Source organism: Mastomys coucha, unplaced genomic scaffold (assembly GCF_008632895.1).
Source record: "Mastomys coucha isolate ucsf_1 unplaced genomic scaffold, UCSF_Mcou_1 pScaffold7, whole genome shotgun sequence".
In the NCBI taxonomy this organism is placed as follows: Eukaryota; Metazoa; Chordata; class Mammalia; order Rodentia; family Muridae; genus Mastomys; species Mastomys coucha.
The window spans coordinates 8134289-8149973 of record NW_022196913.1 but is presented as its reverse complement, the minus strand read 5'-3'; the positions used below and the strand labels follow the sequence as shown (position 1 = coordinate 8149973).

Genomic DNA, 15685 nt, shown 5'->3' with positions numbered 1-15685 from the left:
ATGGGGATGGGATGGGGATGGGGATGGGGATGGGATGGGGATGGGGATGGGGATGGGGATGGGGATGCCAAACCACTTGCAAAACTTTTGACCCAAGGTTTCTCATGTCTACAAGAAATGTAGAGACAAAAATGGAACAGAGACTGAAGGAATAGCCCACCAGTGACTAGTCCAACTTGGATCCACCATGGGCAGGCACTAATCCCTGACATTATTAATGATGCTATGTTGTGCTTTCAGACATGAGCCTAGCATGGCTGTCCTCTGAGAAGCGCTACTTAGCAGCTGTCTGAAATAGATGCAGATACTCACAGCCAACCATTGGATGGAGGTGGGGATCTGTATGGAAGAGTTAGGGGAAGGACTGAAGGAGCTGAAGGGGATGGCAACCCCATAGGATGACCAACAGTGTCAACTAAACTGGATCCCTGGAAGCTCCCAGAGACTGGGCCACCAACCAAAGAGCATGCATGGACTGGTCCAAGCCTCTCTCCCTGCCTCCCCCCAACCCCTCACCTTGTACATATGTTGCAGAGGACTGCCTTGTCTTGCCTCAGTGGGAAAGGATGTGCCTAATAATCCTGTAGCAACTTGATTCATCAGAGTGGAGGGATACAGGGTTGGGGGGGTCCCTCTCAGAGGCAAAGAAGAGGGGAAATGTGGGAAGAACTCTGAGAGGGGGGACCAGAAAGGAGGCAACATTTGGGATGTAAATAAAAATAACTAATAAAAATAGGGGTCCAAATTATTTTTTTTCCATAGGAAGATTTCCACACCATTTTCCAAAAGAAAATTGATTATATACTTTCATGGAAAGACATTCTTTTTGTTCTGGATTCTTCAGCTTTTGCTCTCTGAAGAGAAGGGATTTACTTTTTGCCTTTCCTTTCTATTGAAATAATGAAATTAAAAATAATGGACTGTGTTGACATTTCTCTCTGGCAGCTCCAAGGACAAGGGACTGTTAATGGATGTTTTACTCCATTAATATCTAAAGCAAGGTGCTAATTTATGCTTAGCCACGTCAGCCCCATTTTAGTCAAACAAGTTACATTTATTTCATTTTAACAATAAAAACAGTCTTTTTTTTTCTCCTTCAGATGGCTTATACTCTTAGAGTACTTTAGTCGCAGACCTCGGGTGTACTATAAGTATTAAGGAATGCCCAAGCCAGGAGCTGGGAGAGAATCCAGAGCTGCGATCCCGGCTCTCACTGACCTGGCTGAGGGCTGAGAAAGGTTATATGCCTTTGGCAAGTTCTTCAGCTGTTTCTACTTAAGAACTTGGAACTTGGAGGTTAGAGACATAGTTCAGCAGTACTGACTACTCATCCACAGGACCTAGGTTCAATTCCCAGCTCCAACATGGCAGCTCACAACTGTCTGTAACTCCTGTTCTCCGGGATCTGACACTCTCACACACATGCAGTCAAATCACCTGCATTCATAAAATATAAATAAATAAATAGTTTTTAAAAAAGAACTTGGAACTCTGCAAGTTAGTTCTCATTGAATTATTTCCATCAATGATTTCTCCTGTTTTTGTTGATGTTGTTGTTGTTGCTGTTGTTTTGTTTCTTTTCTTTTCTTTTTTTTTTTAGTTCTTTGAGACAGGGTTTCTCTGTGTAGCCCTGGCTGTCCTGGAACTCACTCTCTAGAGCAGCCTGGCCTCGAACTCACAGAGATATCTCTGCCTCTTGAGTGTCGGGATTAAAGGCCTGTGTCACCATCACACAATTTGTGAAGGGATTTATTAATTGGCTATTTTGAATATCACTACTGTAAGGACTGAGTAAGTCCCGCGTGATATGTGTGCTATCTTTCTTTTTCAGTGTGTAGTATAGAAATAAAGAGTTTCTGTTATTATTATTCAGTACTAAAATTCTACCTCTCCATCATCATCATGAAACAAACTCACTAAAGAAATCAATGGACCTTTTTGTTGTTGTTGTTGAAAAAATTGGTTATTATTACATCCCTTGTATTATCATCACTAACAACACAGTAGAAGACACTTCTTATTCTGGTATTAAATATTTTAATTTTGTGTGTATGTGTGAGATATGTGTACCAATGTATGTGTGTATATGTATATTTATGTATGTGGTGAATATATTATAATTGGATGAATTTCAAAGACCTGTTGTGATTGTTCATATTCATTATCAAGGTGAGTGGATTTGGAAACCCCTCAGACGTGTGTGTCTCTGAGGTGTTTCCAGGTTTAACTAAGGAAGGAAGACTCACTCTGATGTGGCAGCACTATCCCTTTGGCTGGGGTCCCGAATTACATAAAAAGCAGAAACTGAGCCTGCCCCAGCCCTGTCTGCCTCTGCTTCCTGAGTGTGAATTTAATGTGACCATCTGTCTCATGATCCTGCTGCCATGATGGACTGGACCCTCAAATGGTGAGATCTGACTAACCTGCTTTCCTTATGCTGCTTTGTCCAGCATTTTGTCATTGCAGTAAGAAAAGCAACTGACATGCACCTGCCCCAACTCACTCATAGTATGATCAGCATATCACCATGGCTTAGCAGGATCAAAGCAAGTGGAAAGGCACAGCAAGACATGGTAGCCTCCTCTTGGTCTCTTCTAAAGGGGATGCTCTAACAGTTATCTAGTGTCCCCAATTACTGGGAGGAAATGAAGCAGTAGTTATGTGGGGAGAAATTGGAAAGGGAAGCAGTAGATTTTCCAACACACGCTGAGCCGTCAGAAGTCAATGCACAAAAGGCTTCAGAGGACTTGGGCCCCCAAATTATTTTCAGGCATATTCCTTAAAACTTAACTTAAAAATAGAGATAAAATTTGGAATATGTAAAGGTCTTACTACTGATAGTGGAAATGTGGTCTGTATGCTCAGAGACCTTCATGTTCATAACTGGGGAAAAAGTCAAATATATTCCTTAGTTACAGAGGCTTCGTATTAGCCACTTTCTTGAGGGTACAGCCTCTCAAGGAGGGGAAGAAATGATAGCAGGAGCTTGAAGTAGGTGGTCACACCCATCCACAGTCACATGGTAGAGAGAGACAGAGTTAGTGGTCAGCATCCTCTCTCCTTTTTATCAGCCCAGGACCCCAGCACACGAATGGTGCCATCCACATTTTGGTTGGATCACTACCGCAGATAACCCAATCTAGAACATCCCTCCGTGCATATTCAATGACCTGTCTCCTAGGTGATTCTAGCTGACAGTCGGTATTGGCTGCCACAGACATCATGAGCTTTCTTCACTGAAAGCATAGTCTCCGCTCAAAAAGCCAAGGGCTAAAGAAAGGAAGAGGTAAGAGACATAACATGTCTATGATATGCCATTAGGCAGCTTACGTAGGAAGCGGTGATTGAATTAAAACTTCATTCTGGAATTCCAGCAATGAGCTGGGGAAAAGCTGTCAAGTCCTGGAGATACATGAAGCAGAAGAGGGAGTATAACTGACTTATACAGTGCAACATACAAGGATACTTAAGGTGTTTTAATTCCACCTTATGTGGGAGGACATCACATTCTGCTTGAAAAAGGGATGGAGTTTGTGAACACTGGGGTTTGCAGTTGGCATTTAAGAAGCTGCCTACTGCTCTACTCTCCAGAAGAGAGCTTTTAGATTGAGGTGATTGGAATGAAAAAGAATGCCCTGTCTTACAGGGCTTATACCACAAGAGGTGTCACCTTCCCTCTCCTTTGGCTTGCCCTCCTGTGACTTCGTGCAGGCACCTCTGTAGAGGGACCAGTCACTGGAGTGCACTCTGCCTTTCCCCCTTGAAAACATCATCTCTGTGGACGTCCATGACTCAGCCTTTCACAGCAGAAATAAACACTGACATGGAGGTCGTTCCTGCTCTGCCGTGTGGTAGCTAAGAAGCTGAAATAGTGTCCTCTCTGCCTTCCCTGCTCTAGTCCATCCTCCCTGTTTCTGTTCTTCTCCCCTTCCCTCCTCTCCCTCCCCTCCTCTCTCATTATTGCTAGGATTTATTTTTAATCTTCTTTGAAATACTTTCCCCCTTTCCTTCTTTTCAGCTCATGTTTTTGATTAGTCTACCTTTGAATCATCTAAACAGCCTTTAAAAAAAAATCATGGGGTCTGGAGAGATGGCTCAGTGTTTAAGAGTACCTTCTGCTCTTCCAGAGCACACGGGTTCTCTTCCCAGCAAACACAGGGGAGCCAGCAACCGTCTCTAACTCTAGCTCCATGGATTCAACACCCTCACACAGATGGGCACGAAGGCAAAACACCAGTGCACATAAAAAATTGTGTGTGTGTGACAGCAGAGATTGGGGGAGAGGATAGAGGAGAGTGGGGAGACAGAGAGAGAGAGAGAGAGAGACAGAGAGACAGAGAGAGATAGGGTGAGAGATAGAGGGACAGAGACAGAGAGAGACAGAGATAGAGAGACAGAGAGAAGGCCTATGCTTACCACAGAGCTGTATGTGGAGGGTAGAGGTCAGGGGAATACTGGGAGTAAGTTCGTGCTCTATCATGCTTTTGAGATAGTGTCTTCTGCCGCTTCCTCATTTACTCCAGACTAGTTGAGTTTGTTTTTTCTTTTTTTTGGGGGGGTGGCTACTTATTTTTCTTTGGTACGTATCTATCACTTACAATCTTGAATTTGTTCTTTTACTTTCCCCTTTTCTTACCCTGAACTGCCTTAACAAGTCTTAAAGCAATGGTGATTTCACTGAAGACTCCTTAAGATCTTTAAATTTTAGATCAGTGATTATTTTTTCCTTTTAATCCTGTCTAAAAATTGAAAGAGCGTCTGGTTGTCAGTACATCTGGATTTTATGCTTCTTAAAAATTTCTTTGTCCTTGTAGTGATTTTCACATTTTAATGCTTTTTTTCTTTCTCTACCCTCTCTACTATCTCCTTCCTTCTTTCTTCATTCCTTCCTTCCTCCCTTTCTTCCTTCCTTCCTCCCTTTCTTCCTCCCTTTCTTTCTTTCTTCCTCTCTTTCTTTCTTTCTTTCTTTCTTTCTTTCTTTCTTTCTTTCTTTCTTTCTTTCTGTATTTCTTCCAAATCTTGGGTTTGCACCTTGACTAGATAAGTGTTCTAAAGCGAGATGCCAGGAGGAGAACAGAGGAAGAAAACATAACACATACAAAAGGAGACAATGCTGTTTCTTGTTGCTGGTCATTCCTAGGATTATTAGAGTAAACATCCCTAGTAGCAGAGCTGTAAATGCTTTCCATTACTTCAAGCTCAGATTTCTAGTAGAATGTATCCAGACAAGTCCAGAAGCTCACAGGCAAAATTTCCCAGTAAAATAGTGATTTTGTTTGTACAAATATTTAAATCTCATTTGACTCATTCCTTCTAACACAGTAGATGGTCCCTGGGACATCGCAGATTGTAAACTTTATGGCCATTTATTTATTTGCTAGTATTTCTTGATACTCTCTAGTTATCAGATACATTGGTATATATTAGGGATGCAGTCGGTGATCAGAGAGGATGCACACAGTGTTCATGCAAAACGTAATGCCGGGGCATCTAAAGACAAACAATGGCAATACATCTATTCCCACCTAATGGCCTGGTTGCTGCAGGCTACATCCTCTGCTAAGTACCTTGGAGAGATGATCTGATGGGTGCTTCAAATCCGCAGAATAAAACTAAATCTTGTCTGCAAGATCACAAAAAGCTTTCAGGAAAAGATGATTAAATGAAGTCCGTGATGCATAGGAATTTGAGGAAGGAGAGGTCAGATATCCAAATGACTGAACTAACTGAACCTGATTCTTGCTGAGTTCATCCTGTAGAGAGGAAGAAGGTGAACACTGGATTCCAGGACCTCCATGGGTGACAACCATGCCAACTACCAAAGCCAACTCTGGTTTCATCCTTTTACCATATGCTCTACATCTTCAGTATGAAAGGGAGGAATGGCAAAGATGCCATTCGGAGCCCATGTCCCAACACAAAGCTGAAGTTTGACCCTTACATTCAAATGTCAAGTCTTTGTGTCTGTTCTAAAGAAAAAAAAAAGTGGAACTGGTCCAAGACATTTAAAACAAGACCCCAAGAGCACAAGAGGGAAGCTTCCTTGGTTACATGGCCAGGCATTTCAGATGGTTCAGTTTATGTGACAATGCAGATTGGCTTGATAATAGCTTCCTTGGCATCTGTTTCTCCTTAGTCTAAAGCAGTGTTTCTCAACCTTCCTAATGCTGTGACCCTTTAATATAGTTCCTTATGTTGTGGTGACTCCAGCGGTATCTTATAACTACAATTTTGTTGCTATTATGAGATGTGGGGTAAATATCTGATATGCAGGACTTCTGACATGCAACCTCCGTGAAAAAAATCATTCAGTCCCCAAAGGGGTCAGAACCCACAGGTTGAGAACCACTGGTCTAAAGCAAATTGCTTACTTTGATGCTAACATATCTTCGTGACATATCATGAGTAATATTTGGTGGGAAGCAGGCACTAGATATACATCATGAATTAAAAAATGTCATGTCTGTGTACACTTTAGGTTCCTCAAGCTGAGGTTTTCTAGAGTCAGAACCATTGTGCCTTCCATGAAATACAAAAAGACAGCTTGCACTTCTTTCACCAGCTCAGTGAGTACAATCAGTTCTAAGGCTCTCCATAAGGCCGGGACACTTAAATAGACCTGACATCCACAGAGAGCCTTAGCAGAGTTCTTCTTGTGCTCTGAAAGGGATCAGGAGCTTTGTGCACCTTTCAAGGAGGGCGGGTGACTCTGGGGACTACTAAGGACATGGCAGCTGGTAAAGTATTTGCCCTTCAAGCAAGGAGCTGAGCTGGATTCCTTAGAATCCACAAGGACGCTGGATGTTGGCAGCATGTGTCTGTAATCCTGGTCCTGGATGGGTAGGGACCGGGGGATCCTTGGAGCTTGCTGGCTAGCCTGGCTAACGGGATCAGTGCGCTTTCCGTGAGAACAAGGTAGAGAATGATTGAGGAAGACATCCAGGGTTGACTCCTGGCTTCTGGAAACCCACATGTGCACAAGCACCTACACACGTACACACACACACACACACACACACACACACACACACACACATCAATGTAAACAATGCATACACACATATTCTCTATATACAAACATTCATATGCCACATACAGGTACATACATACTCATGTACACTAAGACACTAAGTCCTCTCCCAAAGTAAAGTAACATTACTGATCAGTGTTCCCAGGGAAGCTTGGTTTGTAGTTGTTGTACTAGTTTAGTTATTAATAATGTTCCCAAGTGTACCAGTCTGGATACTTACAGTAGTTAACCCTTTCCAGCTCTATCCATAAGTGACACCACTCAACTAACCTGTGAAGTGCTTATCTATTTTTGCAAGGTCACTGCCACTGGCTGATTTCACAAGCAGGAAGAAGGAGTCTCCTAAAGGTTAATCAACCAAGGTGATGTAACAAATGGTAAGGGAAGCAGGCTCGCCCTGCTCATACTCCGTCTTGTGCTAGAGTCCCATCATGCTGGGCTAGCATTAGCATGTTCAGTGGGCTGCAGGGTCACTCAGCAAATCCCATTCCTGTTTTCTGCAATGCACTCACCTGCCTCAGGTCACTTACCCTTCAGGTGTCAGCTGAGCCTACACTGACAATTCTGGGATACTATATCAGACACCCCAAGTCCTATAGGACTGCCCTCTGCATAACATGTAATCGTTCTATGCATGTCTATCAGGAACATGGCATATGTGCCACCCTGCTGTAGTAACTGGGACAAAACTCTAGCCACTGGAGATCAGTCGGGAAGAAAATAAACAGAGCTCATCCTCATCTACAAAGATGCTCACTGCATAATTACGCTTCTGTAAAGTCTCCACGCCACACATTCAGAGTTACTGAGGACTGATGAAATGCTGTCTCGTTCTTTCTGGCATTCATTCCTGCAGTGGAAAGTCCTGCATGATTATTGGAATAACTGCACATATAGAGCCTTCAACTTACCTTTTAGGGGCCCCTCCTGGTCATGATTCCCTGGTCTGTCAGGGCTCCAAGAATAATAGCCCTTCCAGTGAATTGGAGCCAGCACAAGGCATGTACAAGATGAGACAGGAAGAAGTAATGGAGTGAGGGGTAGCCTTGCCTCCTAGACCCCTGGAACCAGGCAACTAATAGTTTGATTTAAAAGTTAATCAATTAGCGTACCAGCCTGTGAGAATGGGTACAATCAAAAGCAGAAAACAGCGATGGTTGGCTAGGATGTAGTGTGATTAGAACAGTGTGGCATCATTGGTGGGGATGTAAAGTGACCTGACAGCCTTGGGAACCAGTGCAGTGGTATGCTTATATTTCTGAAGTATGTGCAGAATCACTGGAAGATTCACAATGCCCACACAGGCAGTACCGTCAGCTCGACGGGAGTTGGAATCACCCAGAAGACAAATCTCTGGCATTCCCAGAGATGTTTAAGTGAGGAGGAAGACTCACTCTGAATGTGCAGCACCAATCTATGGGCTGGGGTCCCACAATGAACAAGAATAGGAACAAGAGTAGGGCATGAGCACCCATCACTCTCTGCCTCTCCTGACTGTGGGTACAGTAACCAGCCCGCCCTGTGCTGTGTTGCCAAGCCCTTCCTGACCTGACGAACTAACTATACCTTCAAGCCACAAACCAAAATAAAGCCTTCTTTAAATTGCTTTTGACAGGTACTTTGTCAGAGCAGTGAAAAGGGGTTAATACACCTGTCTTTTTTGCACTGCCCTGTAAAAATCAAAGGTGGAAGCAATCAATCGATTGCCCATGAACAAAATTAATAGCTAAGTCAATGTGGCACAGACGCACCCTGAAACATTCAATCTGTGAAAACAGGAAATGTTTAACATTTGCCGTAACATGGATAGAGAATATCGAGTGAAATCAGCTAAGTGAAAACAGCCAGTCGATAAAAGACACATCCTTTTATGAACACACTTACATAAGGCACATAAACAAAGATAGCAAACAGAAGTGTGGTTCCCAGGGGCTGGCAAAGTGGGGAACGAGGAATTAAGTGTTGTGTGTATAGTTTTGTAAGATGGTAAGAGCTCCATGGGGCTAGTTTAGAGAAAGAGAGAGATCTGTGAGTAAGAACCTTCCTCTACAAGCTGGAGGACCTGAGATCCTATCCCCAGGGGCCATATAAAAAAAACAAGAGCATCTGCAACTTCCTCTATCCTCGGCACTGTGGGCAAAGGGTAGAGATAGGGAGACTCCCAGAATTCAGAAGGCCAGCCAGCCCTAGTCTAAAGAGTGAGCTTTTTGTTAAGTGAAAGACCCTGTCTCAAGGCAATAACTCAGAGAATGGCTGAAGATGGCTTGCGCATGCGTAAGAAAGGGCGTGTGGACATACGTCGTGTGTTACACCGCACACAAGCACATCCCATATACACAAAAGAAAAGGCTTAAGGATGGAAGTGATGATCACAAGAAGCTGTCCAATCTTTCACTTAAACATGCCTGAAAGGGGGCTGGAGACCTGGCTGCGTGATTATGGCATTTACAACTCTTCCAGAGGACGCTAGTTTAATCCCAGCACCCACGTGGCAGCTCACTAACTGTAACCCCAGTCCCAGGTGATCTAACACCCACTCTAGCCTGCACATGGTGCACAGACATGCGCACAGACAAAATACTCAGACCCATAAAATAGAACTGAGTAAATACTTTTAAAGAGGCTACAATAGTCAAATTTATACATACTTTTTATTAGGTGACCTGACATGTAGTTTATAGCAGAGCTTAGTGGCGAGTCAAATTTGCCTCTACCTCTTACAGGTTATAAAAGCTGGGCAAGTGACTTAGTTCTCTCAAGCCTCAGTTTCCTCTTTTGAAAAAAATGAGAATAGGAATACCAAATTTATGAAGACTTTTATGAAAATTAAATGTGACAATAATTATAATTAGCATATACATCATAAATAATAATGATCCTTTGTTGCTTTTAGTTTAGTTTTACTAAGGGGTGTCTTATGTCTCAGGATGGCCTTGAACCTACTATAGCCAAGGAACATACTTTGTTCCTGTCCTCCACCTCCTGAGTGCTGGGATTATACGCATGTAGTACCATAGCTGGTTTCTGCCGTGCTCGGGACAGAACCCAGGGCTTCCTGCATGCTAGGTAAGAACTCTATCAATGGAGCCACCCTCATCTCTAGCCCAAACCTTATTGTTTTGGTTTGTTCTGACTATAATTATCATCAATAGCATTAGCTTAATTCAAAAGCTAACACATTCTAGCCACCTGTGGAAGGACGTGTTCCCAAGACAAGGACTTAAAATAAATGGCAATTTAACCCCAGAACAGAAATCCATGATTCTGGACTCAGATGAGATCGTTTCAGCTTCTGAGACCTTGGACTTTTAACCCACCCCCACTGCCTGCCAATAATATGCAGAGATGATAGTTATCAGAATATGACTGTATACAAATGTCTGTCAGGTTGAAATGAAAGATGTTTCAAACTTTGCCAAGACACATCTTTTAATTCACTTTCCTGGCTCCACATCATGCATTTCTATAAATCTCACAACTTCCGTATTAACTACTGGAATAGATTTGAACAGGCTAGACTGGCTTACAAATGATGCTTACAGAAGAGATGCTAGAAGTCTGAAAATAATGACTGGGCCATGAAGAGTGAGTGCAGTCATATGTAGGACATTTCTATCACATCTCCTCCCCACCAAGGCTCTGTGGCCATCATGGAACAGGGCACGGAAGGACTGTAAGACCCATAGGCTATGACAAGCAGGGCAAAGCTCACAGCAACTCTAGCTGCCAGGACGAGACCTGCAAAGGCAGTCCAGGGCATTCCAACAAGGAAAAAAGAGACGCTTACTAGCCCCCATCCCATTTAGGCAGCTACTGGCCATTAGTGGTCCAAGGGAAATGAGGACCAGTTTTCTTTAAATGTATGGTCCTTAGTAAGTCGACTGTGCTTCAGTGGATTGCCAAATATCTTTGCTTATACAGAAAGTACTAATTAGATTCTGGGTTATTAAAAACAAATATGAACCAAACAGGCTATATTTAGGAATATATATGTTTATGCACATGTGCTTGCAATAACAACTAATGAAAAAAAAAAAGACCATGAATTCGAAGCAGAGTGGGGAGGGATATATAAGAGGGAGAAATATTTTAATTATATTAAACTAAAAAATAAAATAAAAAAGGAGCACATGAGGTTGAGGGGATTGGGGGATTAGTCTGGGTGTTGATCGGAAGGAACAGAGGAGAATATGATCAGAATACAGTGTATAGATGTAAATTCTCAAAGAACTAATAAAAATAGAAAAAAAATGAATGAACTTAATGCTATCTTAGGTTATCATATGACTAACCTTGATACTTTTAATTACAAATTTAATTTGGGGCATATAGATATGTGTGTATGTGTATATATACATATACATATACATATATATGTAGATATATACAAGTATATAAATGTGTATACATATATGTGTGTGTGTATTTACATATATATGTGTTGCCCAGATCTGTGTCATAGATACTTTTCACTGTATTATAAAATATCACTTAAGGCCAGGAGTTGTGTTCACCTGAAATCCCAATACTTTGAATGTAGAGGAAAGAGGATCAGGTGTTCGAGGTCATTACACAGTGACCTGGGTTACATGATACCTATCTCAAAACAATGTGTCACATGTAAACTGATTTAAAGGGAATTATTTTTGAAACTTAAATATTTAGCTCTATAAAAAATAAATCACCTGAAATCAAGTACAAATTTATTAGCAAGCTGTCACATTTGGTTAATACTTGGGCAACATTCACGGAGTAAACAACAAAACCAATAACTCTAAGTCATTAAATGCATTAGGAAGCATGGGTTCTAATTAATTCTCGCTTTGATTTCAAAGAAAGACAAACACGCCATAATTAAATATTGCATTAGAAGGATGTTTACTCTCAGTGTCTGAAATTATAGACATAGACCAGAAACCCACATTCCTGAACATGACTCCAGGGACATCATTATATAGAACTTTGGTCTTTTCCACAGACAAGAGAACGGACTATGTCACAGTAGAATGGAAGTCTTTACAGAAATGCTCAAAGGCCAACAGGGTTTCTTCAGTGAGCCAAGAGAAATGAGGACCAGTTTTCTTTAAATGTATGGCCCTTGGTAAGTTGACCTTGTTTCAGTGGATGGCCAAATATCTATGGTTATACAGAAAGCACTAATTAGAATCTGGGTTATTAAAAAAATAAGGACTGAACAGGCTATATTTAGGAGTATATATGTTTATACATATATGCATGCAATAACACATTTCAGAGAGCTTCCAAGGCCTGCTGTGGACAAGAGGAGTAGAGGGGTGTTGAAAAGGATCTTTGAGATTCTAGAAAAGCCAGGTTTGAATCTATGAACCGCATCCCTGCGAGCCTTAGAAGAGAGGAGAGAGCCGCTGTCTCAGGGCTGCGCTGTGTGGCTACACAGTGTGCACAGAGGCCCTGCTGTGAGGTGGCACTGGTGGGAGAACAGGTGTTGGGAGTTTGTCCAGGACTTGCTGGCACCCTGAGCTACCATAGCACAAGGCAGTGCAGGACTGAACCTGACTAAACATCGGGCAACAAGAATCTCCTTGAGAGGCTTCCGTTTTAAAGTGTAGACAGTAATCCTGGGCCTTGGAATTAAAAACTATTGATGCCAGAAAGGTTACCCTTGGGACAGGCAGTAAGAGTCACTAAGAGGGCATTAAAAGACGAAGCAACAGTTGTAAAAACTAAAACAGAACCCCTTCATTTAGATTGAATGGCTCAACTTGGCAGGGAACCATGCAGGTTTCAGATCTTCCTAGGCTAAATCGTCAAATACATGCATTCTCAATCAGCAAAAGAAACAGCTTAATGAGATCTTTCTGTGGTAGACACCTGCATCAGACAATGGCACTGATCTCGGAGGGATTTTAAACAGCTGCGCATAAACTTCAAAAGTAATTTGCAACCAAATTAGTAAATGTCACCCCTCTTCCCACAAGACGCAGCCTTTTTAAAAGAGAGAATGCATCCTCGCTAAGCCTGCCATTTTACACATCCTCAGAGATAAGGGGCTGGGGGTGGGGTGGGAGGAAGATGATGATTCACAAGGTTGGGGTGTGAGTGGGGTGAGGTCCTCAAGGTCTTGGAGAAGAGCTTCTCAGGCAAGTAAACAAGCCCTGGGGAGGAAGAAGCCGTGGTGGGCATGGCTTCCAGGACAAAATAAAACAAGGGAGAAAAAATGCATGGAGCCATTAAGTTCTGTTTCCTTGACTCCTGAATGCCGAGACTTTTCTTTTGCTAAGTGAAAGGGACAAATGAGTCCGGCTGAGAAGACAAAGGCAGATCCCCCAGATCTTGTCTGAGGTTCATCACACAATTCTTCGGTCTAGGTCTGTGTTCTCAAAAGGCACCTGCAGCTTACAGGACTGGCGCTTGGGCACAAACGGTCCATTTTTCCCACTGACAGCCCAAGAGCCCAGTCTCTTTCTCTCCCCCTCCCATCTCCACACATACCCAGCTGTGTCACCACTGAATAATCTTTTATTAGCACCATGGCCAGTCCACATAGTGGCAGGACAGCCAGCCCAGAGGACAGGGCAGCCCTGTGACGCTCCCCTTGCAGAAAATACCAGAATCACCAAGGTTCAGTCGGACGTTGGACTTCTCTCCCACGCCCACATGGAGTCATTAAAGTCACCCGAGGCACTTTGTTAATCCCAGCTCTTAAAACTCCAGTGGAACAAAGAGGTTACATCTAACAAAGTGCATTTTAACATGTGGCCCCTCAAAGCTGGAAAACAATCTCGTTCTAAGATTACGGAAGTGAATACCTCAACTTTTAAAAACAAACAACAAACAAACAAACACCTAAAATCCAGCCCAGCCCCTGAAAAACAAAACAAAACAAGCAAAAAAACAAACCAAGCGCTGCAACAAATTCCCAGAAAACTCGGTGTTCTCCACGGACAGGTCTCCTAGGACAGAAAACTCTTCTGTCTACAAGTCTATGTTTTTTTGTTTTTGTTTTTGTTCTTGTTTTGGGGCGAACACATAAAGTTGCAACTGTTTTCCTTTTTCCTAGCCTGCCTTTCCTCGGGTGCTAAGGAAAAGTAAAAGGAAGAAGGAAGCGCCCCTCCATTCCTGACCCCAGCCTCCACCTGGTCAAGGTCGCCAGCACACAAGAAACCAACGACGGCGGGGGAGCCCCAAAGTTTGCTTTTTTCGATTTTGTTCTCACCCCTGCTTACTCCTGACAGTTTTCTACCCTTTCCTGGAACACTTGCAAGGGACACTCGGGTGGCCCTTCAGGCCCCGATCTTTGGCACCTCCAGTCTGTTCACTCCTCGGTGGTAACTTGGGGCCCTGGGTCCTACCTGGTGTCGCGGCCGCGGCCCCAGCGCAGCGCCGCTGTTGCTTGGATGGCGCGGGCTTGGCGACCCGAGGGTACTCCGGGTGGCGGCACCGGCCAGAGGGCGCTCGCCACGCCGGCTCAGGGACGCGCGCCTGGTTGCGTTCCGCGAGCGCTCTCGGCCTTCCTCCTGCTGTCTCTGTCACCACCCTCCATCCTCACGCCTCACTGGCCACTTGTCGCTCTGCTGCGATTGGGACCTGGAGGCTGCGGGAGGTCTGGATGAAGCAGTCACCCGGCGGGGAGCGACGCCGCAGGCTGCGCGAAGCAGGACGGACGCCAGAGCCACCGCCGCCTGAATGCCAGAAAGGGGGGCGCGAGAGCAGTCTCTTCTCGCTCAGCAGAAAAACCGTAAATGAGCCGCCAGTGGGAAGGGCTAGAAGGTCGCCCGTAGAAAGAAGTGTTTTATTTAATCCATTTTGCATCCCGAAGGGCTTGCAAGCGTTGCTTTTGTTCTTGTTTGCTTTTTAATTACCTACGAATGTGTTTGGGCGCAGCTCTGTCGTGGTGTAGCGGTTTCTTGGTTGAGTCTTATGAGTGATTTTTGATGTTTTAGACTGCTGTAAACTTTACAGCTCTTCGGCAGCAACTTTGCGTCACTAGGGTGCAGTTGTCTTTTTAGGAGTTTTTATGCCATGCTGCTAATGTTCATGATGATCATAAAAGGTCTCTATAACACAGGGTGGTAAATTTTTCTGCACTCAATAGAATTACATTTTTATTGTGTAGTAGAGGAAGAGCAGATTAGTGTGAGAAATTAAATAGTAATATGTTTCTATTCCACCCTTCTCCATGTTCTCCTCAGTAGGCTTCTGGTTCCTGACATACATCATCTTTAAATGGCCACAGGTACTGAGAATTTCAGCTTCTAATGTACTCTACAAATGAAACTCTGAGACATAGAAGTGCTTGGTGACTTGATCAAGTGATACGTGGGACTGTGTAAGAAGCCACATATGGTGACTCTTGCCTATACTGTATCTGAACCCATCAAAACCAATGCACACGCTTTTAAAGGTTACAAAAATGTTTGGTCAAAATTAACCCAGTCTGCCATTTGTTAATACCTAAGCAATTGAACTGGCCCACAAGTCAGGATTGTACAGTACAGAGGCTGAGCTTCCAGCTCTGAAGTGTGATGTCATCAGGAAATCAAAGTCTGGCACATAGTAGGCCTCCACTCTATTTTGGCTGTTACATTTGGCAGAAAAAAGTATGTCATGCCTGGGAACAAGGTCAGAGGGCTGGAAGGATGGTCCCCACTTCTGCCTGTGTCTGACTGCTGACGA

The 15685-nt window shown here is 43.5% G+C and overlaps 1 protein-coding gene across 3 annotated transcripts in view; it reads right to left on the bottom strand.

Moving 5' to 3' along the window:
* Prkcq (protein kinase C theta) overlaps positions 1 to 14756 on the bottom strand; it is a 136569-nt gene extending 121813 nt beyond the window's left edge. For 2 of the 3 annotated variants that reach the window (XR_004114877.1, XM_031357934.1), the window contains exon 1: positions 14362 to 14753. The gene's annotated coding sequence lies outside the window, so the exon portion shown is untranslated. Of the gene's footprint in view, positions 1 to 14361 lie in introns of all 3 variants that reach the window. The other variant, XM_031357936.1, reaches the window with a different exon arrangement.
* Between the last annotated feature and the right edge of the window lie 929 nt (positions 14757 to 15685).